The sequence below is a fragment of the Bos mutus genome, chromosome 5 (assembly GCF_027580195.1).
Source record: "Bos mutus isolate GX-2022 chromosome 5, NWIPB_WYAK_1.1, whole genome shotgun sequence".
NCBI lineage: Eukaryota > Metazoa > Chordata > Mammalia > Artiodactyla > Bovidae > Bos > Bos mutus.
In genome coordinates this window covers 99,648,076-99,660,181 of record NC_091621.1, presented here as the reverse complement: position 1 = coordinate 99,660,181, position 12,106 = coordinate 99,648,076, and positions in this window count along the sequence as shown.

Here is a 12,106-nt window from a genome sequence, read left to right as displayed (position 1 = left end):
GCAGACATTTTGGAAAGAATATTCATGGAAAAGGGTGCAAAAGGGTGACTGGCGGCTAGAGCTTGGGCAACGATTTTCATCTCAAGGATAAATATGTTTGCAGGGGAAATGGGTGAAATGTGAGTCCTTCTAAGTTTCCCATGTCATTCGTAAGCTGGGTGGAAAGAGATAAAATCTCCCTGCTGTGAATACGGAAACACATTATAACTCTCCCCTTTTCCTCAGCAGAACTGTTATCTTGGGTTAATTACAGCATCATCTCTTGTTTCTATATGTGCAAGTTTTCCTTAATGTGACCCCTGGAAAAAGAAGCTCATCAGATTCCTGCTGGTAGTGATTATGTTTCTCTCTGATCAGTTTCCCTGTTAGGGGAGGGAAAGCACATGAGGCATGATGTAGATGCAGTTTTAATTTGTTGGGGGAGGAGTCTAGAGAGAGTTGTGCCTGCCTCTGATGGGTCAGTAGAATTAGAGATGTTTCCATTTCATAGCTCACCTGTTCTGTACTTTGTTTTCTGTTCTTCCGTTTTTGTCTGGAGATAATTTGCTTGACAATTTCTCAGTGATCTGGTGATTATCAAAGAGTATACAAAAGATGACTGAACTCAAAACAGACTTTCTTGGGTATTGTCTAATGTTTTTCCCTTTGCCCAGAATTGTTCTGCAGATATGGCCAGTACTGTAGAGGCGGGGGGCAGTATAGAAAAACTACCTGTTTCTCCATCCTCCATAAAATGTCCTTCTCTCACTCTCTCTTCCCTTCTCAGAAGGAAAGAACTCCTATGATGGGTAGTCACTGGGCTCCTGTCACCTTGAAGAGGGTCCTGGTGTCCGGAGAACAGGACCAAGATTTCAGCTACCTCTGCTAAGATACCTTTAGGGTATAGCCTGAACTACTTTTTCAAACTGAGGATTCTCCATTTGTTTTCTTGCCCTTTGGTTGGGGATGGCAGTTGGGATGGGAGAGGCACTGGTATGCTGACCTCACTCAGCTGGGATTCTAGCAAGTTCAGCCAGTGTGTTCAAGTGAGTGATTTCCTTGGCTCCCTTCCTTCAGGAAAAAGTGAGGGGCAAGTAGGAAATCCTCTTCAACAGGCTAGGCCTTTTGAGGGGAGCGGAGGGAGGTGTGGGTGTAGCCACAGGAACCTGAGAGGCTTGCTCTCACTTACGTCTCTCATCTTGGTTGCTTTTGACCTAAGAAGTCCCTTCAAACTGGAGATAGACCCCTCCTTCTTACCGCTCCCCCATTCTTTTCAGATCAAGCCTTGAATCTTTTGCTCAAACAGAATTAGTAACAGAGGCTCAAAAGCTTCTGTTTATCCACAGAAGGAGCTAACATCTTAGCCACTGACAGTGGCTGCAGCTTTAGAAACATTTGATTAATCTTCTAGCCAGATAATCATTGAGTCAGGAGGTGAAAGAGGGGACAGAACAGCTGTAGGTTGATGGTGTGGAGGGAACAGACACTTCTGGAGACAGAACACCCTGGGAGCAATGCTAGCCTCTGCTACTTGATAACTGCGTGATCCAAACAAGTCAGCTTCCTAGAACCTCAGTTTTAACATATGTGAAATGAGCACATTAAGTTGTTCCCAGTTACAGCTGCCACCCTGCTCAGATTCTACCATCCCATTTGTAACACTTTATTTAGTGCCTGTGTCAGCTCTCCTACTGCCTGTGCTGACCTGTGAACACTTTGAGGTCAATAGTTGTGTCTTGTTCCCCATCATATCTTTGGCATCTAGTGCAGGGCTTGATACTTAATAGATACTTGATAAATAAAGCCTAAGTGATACCAGTGAGTTTTAAATGGTGTACCTGATCATTAGTAGGCATTCAATAAATGTGGCTTGACTCTCATTTATCCTCCCCACCATTTACATCCAGATTGGTCTCCAGCTTCTTTTTCCATCTAACTCATGTACCACTCCCCTCCCGCTCCCCTTAACCTAGTTCTAGTTTGGAGGTCCCTTCTGCAGACAAGGCAAGGCTACCCAGGAAGAACTGGCTTGGTGCAAAGCCTGGTAGATGCTTTGGATCCACCAGGCACACACACTTAGCAGCTGCTGAATGGATGCTCTTAGGGGAACAGCTTTGTAAGCCTGCAGTTGGTGACTTGGTGAGGGCTTAGAGGAAATTAGCTGAAATGCCACAGGCCTATTTTGAGCTCCTTTTTTGATGGAGTGGAAATAACATGGGATTTGGGCACAGCAGACCTGGCCTTGAAGCACAAGGCTGCTATTTCCTCATTGTGTGACCTTGGGCAGACATTTAACCTCTCTGGAAATCTCTCTTCATCTCTCAAGGAGGACCACTGGCAGGGGCCTTACAGTGTGGTTGTTAGTGTTGTGTGTAAATAGCATGACCATAGCTAACATGCCAGGCACTGCTCTAAGCTGAGGTCCACAACAATCCTATGATAAAGGAACCATTTTACAGATGAGGAACCTGAGTCACATAACGGTTTAAGCATCTAGCCTGAGGTTGTGAGTGACAGTGAGTGAGTGGCAGAGCTGAAAGTCTAACCTAGTACCAGACAGGGGGCCTAGATCTTAACTTCTGTGTCTTGACTCAAGATATAAGCTTTCTGAATAAGGATATCACACCAAGGTTATTTGCTTCTCAACTACAGATTTGGCAAGGATTTAAGGGAGTAACTTCTAGGTGCCAGGTGTTTTCACACAATTTCTCACACTTGCAATTCCAACAACTCTGCAAATGCCTATCGCTCACTATCTTACCTTACAGGCGAGGAAACAGAAAGTCAGAGAGGTCATAAATCAAGTCCCAAAGTCACATATCAAATTAAGTGGAAGAGTAGAGATTTGAACATTTTGCACTGCTTCAAATTCTACTAGATCCAAGTCTCATAGTTATTCATTTGTTCATCTATTCATTCAACAAATCAAGTACCTACTATGTGTCAGGTATGTATAATAGATTTCCTGGACAAGTTGAGTAGGATAGACATTATCCCTCCCTCCAAGTGCCTATAGACAAGCAGAAGGAGCAGACAGGGGAGGAAGAGCCACACTGAAGGGAAGAGGAAGTTAGGTGAGGGATGCTGTGGGGCCATGGAGCAGGGAGACTAACCCAACCTAGCGGGTGCAGGACATCTTCCTGGGAGGACAGGATATTTAAATTGAGATTAACTCAAAGTCAGCTAGGCTGAGATGGGAGTGGGAGGGTGCGGGGGAGCTGAAAAGAGGAAGGGCATTCCAGACGGAGGAAACAGCATACGCCAAGGTGCAGAAGTGTGTGCAAGTGGGAAAAGAGGATTGGCTAGTTTTAGGGAAAAGATGCCGAGTGATTTAAAGACCATGATGGGGAATGTTTTAGGCTAAGAGCCTGTAGGACTTCCCTGGTGGCTCAGACGGTAAAGCGTCTTGCTTACAATGCGGGAGATCTGGGTTCGATCCCTGGGTGGGGAAGATCCTCTGGCGAAGGAACTGGCAACCCACTCCAGTACTCTTGCCTGGAAAATCCCATGGAGGGAGGAGCCTGGTAGGTTACAGTCCATGGGGTTGCAAAGAGTCCCATGGACTGAGCAACTTCAGTTTCACTTTCACTGGAGGCCATGGAAGTTTGGCTGAAGCATAAGAAGCCACTCTGAGGAGGCTGGTGCGGTAGGAAGTGTGAGAAGCAAACCTGGAGGCAGGCAGACAGCAGGGCCACTATTGCTGGGATCCAAGCAAGAGATGATGGTGGCCTGGACCAGGAAGTGGCAATGGGGAAAAAAGAAATGAGGGTTTTGGGGGTGTTGGGGAGAAAACTGATGAATATTGGCGTACGCGACTGAGATGCGTTACTTTGAGGAAAAAGTAGGTTGGAGCTTGTGGGGGCTGCGGGGAGCAGGGGAGATTGAGAATTCTGCTTTGGTCACGTGCACAGTTTCGCTTCATACTACCGCCTCTTCACTCCTGCTCCCGTTCTATCTCTTCTCAGCATGTGAATGAATTAATCAGGAATGGAAATCATTCATTCAATTACATTCTACCCTCACTAGAACGAAGCCTCAGGAAGGCAGGAATTTCAGTCTGCTGGGTCTCCTTGTATTGATATTTCCAACACTTAGAACAGTGCCTAGCACAGAGCAGCCGTCTTATAAAAACAAATTACTTCTTTTCACGTGCCTGCTCTGGCCAGGCAATGTGCTGAAGTGCTAGGGAGGCAGATGAGATGAGCGACTTCATCATCTGCCAAAACACCCAAATCAGGGAGACTGTCGAGCAGACAGCGAATTTCCAAGGCAGTGTGACCGAGGCCCCGGAAGATCAAGGGTGTCTGGTATTCTCTCCTATGTGTGCTGACAGGTCCCGCACTTCTTCTCTTGGGCACTTCTCTCTGGGTTTGGAATTTCTGTTTAAGGATTGGCACATAGTGAGTTCACAGTACGTATTTGATTAATGAATGAACAAAAAGGAGACATGTGCTATGGGCTTCCCAGGTGGTGCTAGTGGTAAAGAACCCCCCTGCCAGTGCAGGAGACAAGAGACCCAGGATTCATCCCTAGGTCGGGAGGAACCCCTGGAGGAGGGCATGGCCACCCACTCCAGTATTCTTGCCTGGAGAATCCTGTGGAGAGAGGAGCCTCGCAGGCTACAGTCCATAGGGTTGCACAGAGTAGACACAACTGAAGCAACTTAGCAGGCATGTGCTGTGAAAGCCCAGGATGAGAAACCATTTATTTCTGTCTTGTTGGACTTCCCTGATGGCTCAAATGGTAAAGCGTCTGTCTACAATGCAGGAGACCCGGGTTCGATCCCTGGGTCAGGAAGATCCCCTGGAGAAGGAAATAGCAATCCACTCCAGTACTATTGCCTGGAAAATCCATGGACAGAGGAGCCTGGTAGGCTACAGTCCATGGGGTCACAAAGAGTCAGACACGACTGAGAGACTTCACTTTCACTTTTTAGTGTCCCAGAAGGCTTTGGTGACAAGCTCATGGTTGAAGGCCAGGAGAAAAGGTCACAGTTGGTCAAGGAATAGAGGAGGGTGTTACAAGCAGGGGAACAGGATGAGCAAGTGCAAAGATCTGAAGCAGGATCAGGAATCCCAAGGAGGCTGGGATGACTGATGGGGATGGACAGGGAGGCTGGGGTGAGTCCAGAGAGATGCTATGCATGGGGTGCTGAGCCATCTGTGGGAATCGCTGTCCTCACCTGGCAGGGGCAATGCGGTGGGAAGAGAATAGGCCATGGAGTCAGATGGACCTGGGTTTGGATCTCAACTTTTGCTGCATGATCTTGTGACCTCGTGACCTCGGGTTGTTATTTAACCCCTTCCTCTGAGCTTCTTCATCTGTAAATGGGGTGATAGATGCCTCGTTTGTTCCCGCCTGGAGTCCTTTGCACTTGCTGCCCCCTCTGTTGGATGCTGTCCTCTCTGAAGGCTAGACCCCTATCTCATCATTCAGGTCTTAGCTGAAATATCACCCCCAGAGAGGCACTGCTGGTCACATAATTTAAAATGTCACTCTATATGACATTGACCTGCTTTGTTTTCATCACCATGCTTGTTACAACTTGACATTCTCTTGTTTATTATCTGAAATCTTTCCCCCACCCCCCCACCCTCCTGGGATGTCAGAGCACACATGTCTCATTCATTGCAGTATCCCCAATGCCTAAAGGGCCTGGAATATTGTAGGTGCTCAGTGAATGGTTTTTGAATGAATGAATAAGGTTAGGGTCATGGGGTTTCCCTGGTGGCTCAGATGGTAAAGAATCTGCCTGCAGTTCAAAAGACTGGGATTTGATCCCTGGGTCAGGAAGATCCCCTGGAGAAGGAAATGGCAACCCGCTCCAGTACTCTTGCCTGGAAAGTCCCATGGACAGAGGACCCTGGTGGGCTGCATTCCATAGGGTGGCAAAGAGTTGGACACGACCGAATGACTAACACTTTCATGGGGATAAAATAAGATATAAGCATTTGGCAAATAGTAGGGGCAGGTCTCTGAAAGCCGCTGGCACTTGGCAGGTGGGGTGGGGTGAGGAGGCAGCTGGGAAAGGTGAAGGTGGCCCCTGAGATGCTGTGGGAGGACCGGGAGTGGACAGAGGGTGGGGCAGTACCAGAGTCAGACCTGCAGGCAGGCACTGGCCTCATTTCCCATGTTGCACCTCCCAGGCCTCGTCTGCTCTCTTGACCCCACATCCAGCCCACCATGGACCACCAGAAGCTTCCAGCCCACCTAGCTATTTAGCTCCAGGTTGGAGCATCAGCAGCAGAGAGGCTCCTATGGGGCCATCAGGCTCTGGGACTGGGACGAAAGGAGATGCTAGAAGACGTGGCAGGTTTTACTCCTTGCAGAGCAGAGAGCAGCCAAGGAAGCCTCAGGGAGCCTCCAGCGTCTGCTGCCAGAGGGACTGGGAGAGTGGGGCAGAGCTGCATGGTGAGTTCTGAACCTGGTGAGAACCAGAAGCTGAAAATCCACGTGTAGAGGTGCACATGACAAGAATTCCCACAGAGAAGTAGCTTTCTCATGGAGACTCCAACCCCAGTTTGAGCTCTGAATCAGTCTGATGCTTCTTCCCCTACTCCCCACCTCTGGGGCTGGTGTAGGGTTTCACCAGGAGCTGAGCTACAGCAAGGAAAATCATGATAGAAAGTTGATAATGTCACAGAATAAAATAAAGAGGACACATGAGGATGCAGAGGAGAAGCAGGAAACAGAATGTTAAAGGCTTGGGGAGGGAGAAAAGGATTTCCAGTGGCTTTCAGGGGAGGAGGGATCCAGTGGTGGATGGAGAAGTTGAGACGAAGGCAGTGCATTTGGGTAAGTTTGAGAGGCGCCAGAGAACGGGTCTTGAATGTCTTATGTGACCAGGCTCAGCCACCTTACGGCCTCTCCTCACCTCACACTCTTCTTCCCTACTTCCCTCTCCTCCAACCAGGCCCCTATGCCAGATTCCACGGCCCCACGCCTACCCCAGGGCCTTTGTATCATAATCCCTCTGCCTGGAATGCCCATCTCCTGGCAGCTGGTTCAGTCCTTTATTCCTGCAGGAGTCTGCTCAACTGACCACTGGATACAAAAGAGCCCACCTGCCCCTCCTCCATCATCCTCATTTCTTACCTGTTTAATTTCTCTCCTTAACCCTTTACAGCCCTCTTCCCCTCACATATGTATTTTCTTATTTATAGTGTACAGGTAGGGGTTTGGTTGCGTTGCTATTATATTCCCTGCCTCTCACATGGGGTCTGGCACATAGTAGGTGCTCGTTAAATAAGCATGGACTGTACAGTAAAACCCCTGGGTCAGGGACACGGAAGTTCATGCAGGCAAGAGGAAGAAGGAAATGGGGACCACTTGGCTGGGACATCTGGGGAGAGCTGGCTTGGAACTCCACACAAGGATGCTGACAATATCTTCAGAAGAAGATGCTGGAGGTTTCTCAGAAAAATAGGGTGGCATTTCAGAGGTTCCTGGACAACATGGAACCTAGAGAGGTAACAAATAGAAAAGAAAAGGGTGCCCATGTGGATTCCAGGGGATGGAGAAGGAGGCACTACTGAGGTGGCAGGGCTGAACCACAGCGGATCTGGTCCCAGCTCTGATGCCATAGCAGTGTGACTTTGGGCAAGTGACCAAACACTCCCAAGTCTCAGCTGCACTGTCTGGAAAATGGGGCAGCAGGCTAGCCTCAAGGTACTCTTCTGATCATGAAATGAAATAAAAAATACTTAGAGTGCCTCCTCCATAATATATTCAATAAATAAATGTTTATTTATTTAGTAAATAAATATTAGTGACATGCTGAGCACCTACTGAGTGTTATGTGCTTTGAATAAACTGCAAAATGAAAAAGATGTGGGCCCTGCTCAGAAGCAATCAGAGGAGTGAAGAAAGGCCTGCAAGTGGAGGGAGGCACTCAGGGCACCTCCAGGAGGGCAGGGAATGCCCCCTCCCCTGGTGTTGGGGAATTAAGCAAGGGCTTCCAGGAGGTGGTGACAGCTGAACTGGGTCTTGAAGGAGAAGCAGAAGACATGGATGGCCAGGAAGGGCTTTTTAGGCAGAGGGAACAGTAGAGCAGATGTGAACATTCCATCAACAGAAATTTGTTGAGCACCTATTATGTGTTAAGGCACCTCAGTGAATACAACCTGGTGCAGTCTCTGCCATCAGGATCACACATGCCCGAGAGGCAGACATCAAGTTATTGATTACACAATTGATTGCTTAATTGCAATCACAGTGCACTTCTGGGAGCTACAGGTAATTCTGTTTTGCTCAAGTGCCCAGAGGCGCTGGCAGAGATCAAGCTGGAAAGAGAGGTGGGCCAGGTCAGGGAGAACTCTGCACCAAGCACATTACCTACTGTGTGCCAAGCTCTGTGTAATGGATACAAAGATGAACAAAACCAAGTCTGTTATTGGCAGGAACCAAGGACTGAATGCGGAGTGATAGAGGCAAGTCCATGGGGTGACAGGAGCACAGCATGGAAAAGGAAGGCTGGGAAGTCTTCCTGGGGGAGGTGACCTTTGCCCCTTCAATTGAATAGCAGTCCCAAAGCTCACCATCCTGGCTTTAAAACTTCCCAACCTTGTAGGCTTAAAGGGGCATTAGTCACTTTCACCTATCAAAGTGAAAGTGTTAGTTGTTCAGTCATGTCTGACTCCGACTCTTTGTGACCCCCATGGACAAAAGCCCACCAGGCTCCTCTGTCCATGGGGATTCTCCAGGCAAGAATACTGGAGTGGGTTGCCATTCCCTTCTCCAGGGGATCTTCCTGACGCAGGGATCAAACCCAGATCTCCTGCATTGCAGACAAATTTGTCTGAACCACCAGGGAAGCCCATAGTCACACCTGAGGGTGGCTCCACAGCAAAGGATTCTGAGCCTGGCATCATTCCTTCTCTAGGTCTGTGATACAAGTGAAGAAGTTGGCATCATGTGGAGGTGTAGACCCAAAGACCAAAAGACCTGAATGTGAGGAGGACTGACAAGCTGGCCGTGGGGCCAAGGTCTCCAGGAATCCTGGCCCTAATCCTAACCCCTTCTTCCCAAGCCATGTGAGCTTGGGACAGGTTACTTACCACTCTGTGCCTCCATTTGCTCATCTATAAAATGGGTGTCATGGTGGCTGTTGAAGTCGTGAGGACTGAGTTGGGGGCAAGGAGTCTCTCCTTTTGTACGTTTTCATTACGAGTGATTTGTTATGTTCTGCAAGAGCACCACCAATTCTGTAGGTGTGGCTGAACTGGTTCCTTACTGAAGTGATCAAAACAGCTGAAGGGGCTCTGTGGGCCCCTTGGGGGTGGGGGTGGGAGTAGGGGTATGGATTGGGTAGCCAGGTTCTGAATGCCTACAGGATGGGGCCCAGCACGGTGCTCTGCTTTGGCCAGGCCTGATGAGGGCTCCCAGGTGACTCCATGGTAAAGAACCCTCCTGCCCATGCAGGAACCACAGGAGACCTGGGTTCAATCCCTGGGTTGGGAAGATCCCCTGGAGGAGGAAATGGCAACCCATGCCAGTATTCTTGCCTGGAGAATCCTATGGACAGAGGAGCCTGGTGGGCTACAGTCCATGGGGTCACACAGAATCAGACACAACTGAATAGACTTAGCATACACGATGGGGGTGGAAGATGACTCTGTCTACTGACCCCGATTGGTTCTGCAGAGTGTCAAGTTCTCCCAGAACATTCTCCTCTCCAACAAACCATGGGTGCCTAAATGCCTATTGTGGGCCAGGTCCCCTTTCTCCCTTAAAACTGCAGAAACCTTGGGGAAACCGAAGTTTCGGGAGGTAAACATGCCAAGCCAGCCAGCAAATAGCTGATTCACGACTGGCACACAGCTCTGCCTATCTACACAGCCTCAGCTAGTAAGTAATCAGGATCCTAGGATGGGGAGGGGCTCTGCGGGTCAGCTGCCTCCTCCCTTTTGCTTGAGCCTCAGTGACAAGTAGGTGTTTACTAAGCTCTTTTTTCTGGTGTCTTCTGGGCTCACATCTAGGTGCACCCCTTCTGCTAAGAGGGTTCTATTTAGGAGTGAGCCAAATGGAAGGGGTAATGGAAAGAATATGGAGTCTGGAGTGAGAAGAATGGGTTAGACTCCCAGAGACCCTCGGAAAATGCTTTGCTCTAGGAGCCTCGATTCCTTCATCTGGTAAATGGGGAAACTAATACCAATGCCTTCAATAGAGTATGGGCTAATTCATATCGCACGCCCAAGACTGTGTGGTACATAAATGCTCAGGAAAGGTGTGAGATGGTAGCATCTCCCTGCTTCAAACCTGTAATGGAGTCTACACACAGTTTGTGAGTCCTGGTGCCTGGTCCTCCAATCTCTTCCATTGTTTTCACCCACCCCACTCCTCTGTCCCTCTCTCCCCATCTCCGCATACTCGCTATTCCAACCACACTCCCCTTCTCTCTCTGGACAAGCCATGATCTTCATGTTATCCATTCTCCCACATTCTCCTTTGTCTTTCTACATGGATTTACCTGGAAATAATCAGCAAAAGGGCATAACTGGGATAAAGTAGTACATGTCAGCTCTCTTTCAGACCTTTCTTTTTCGCTTGTCTCCCTCCTCCCTACCTATGTAGATCACTCTCCCAGCTCCTTGATCCCCAGGTTAACAACTTGTGGATTTCTACATGTTCATACAATCATAAACAAAATGCATGCAGATAATATTCACAGGTAAACACACAGCCGTACCTACCCATATGCCTATTCCCAGACTGGGTTGGTCTAGTGGCTAAGATTTTGCGCTTCCAATGCAGGGGACCTGGGTTCGATTCCCAGTCAGGGAACTAGATCCCACATGCCGCAACTAAGAGTTTGCATGCCGTAACTTAAGATGCCGCATGCCACAACCAAGACCTGGCACAGCCACATATGTAAATAAATAAAAGTCTGATGCAAAGAGATGATGGAGCAACATCCTCTACGTGATACTAGACCAGGGGTCTAAATGTGCAATGGTACAACTAGATGAATGGTTATTTTGTTTTAAAGCTAGCTGGTTGTGTAGGTTTCACTAATTAAACCATCACTCCCTTTTCCCAATTGCACGGAAATGCCTTCTCTTCCACATAATGGGTCCTCGTGGCTGCGTTGATCCAGTTCTGATCTCTGTCCTATTCCACTGGGCTGTGTGTTGCTTCCTCGCTGACAGCTTTTGGATTTGATTATAGAGGCCTTACTATGTTCTAATGATGATCTCTAAGAAGCCATATTCTTCCCCAATGTTCTTCTCCTTCATAGGATCTGGTTATTGCTGTGTCTTCATTCTTCTCCACCAACTTTGAAATAATTTTATTCAATGGTGTCGTCGTCAACACAGGATCTCAGCAACTTACTTGGAGTCAAGCTATTCCACTGGCGAACAGGAGATATTTGTTGAATGTTGTTGCTGATCTTTTCCTTCCCTAATGTGTCCTATTCATCCACCACCAGGACTAGAAGAGGTATTGGATAGTAATATTTAGTCCAAAAGTAGTTAACATGAAAATGTGTACAGAGTAGACAAACCTAACTAAATAGAGAAAGTTTCAGAGATACTGAGACACTTGGAAGGTTGTCAAATTTGAGATCCATGAAGCAAAGAGATGTCATTCCTATATTCAACACCTATTTCTTTTTCTTTTTTTAAAATATGTCTTTAATTTGGAGATAATTGCTTTACAATGTTGTATTGGTTTCTGCCATCAGTTCAGTTCAGTCACTTAGTCATGTTCAATCTTTGCAACCCCAAAGACTGCAGCACGTCAGGCTTCTCTGTCCATCACCAACTCCCAGAGCTTGCTCAAATTCCTGTCCATTGAGTCAGTGATGCCATCCAACCATCTCATCCTCTGTCATCCCTTTCTCTTCCTGCCTTCAATCTTTCCCAGCATCAGTTTTTTCCAATGAGTCAGTTCTTTGCATCAGGTGGCTATAGTACTGGAACTTCAGCTTCAGCATCAGTCCTTTCAGTGAATATTCAGGACTGATTTCCTATAGGATGGACTGGTTGGATCTGCTTTAAGTCTAAGGGACTCTTAAGAACCCCATGAACAGTATGAAAAGGTTTCTGCCATACAACAGAGTGAATCAGCTATAAGTATACATATGCCCTCTTACTCTTGTGACTCCCTCCCGCCCACCCACCTCACC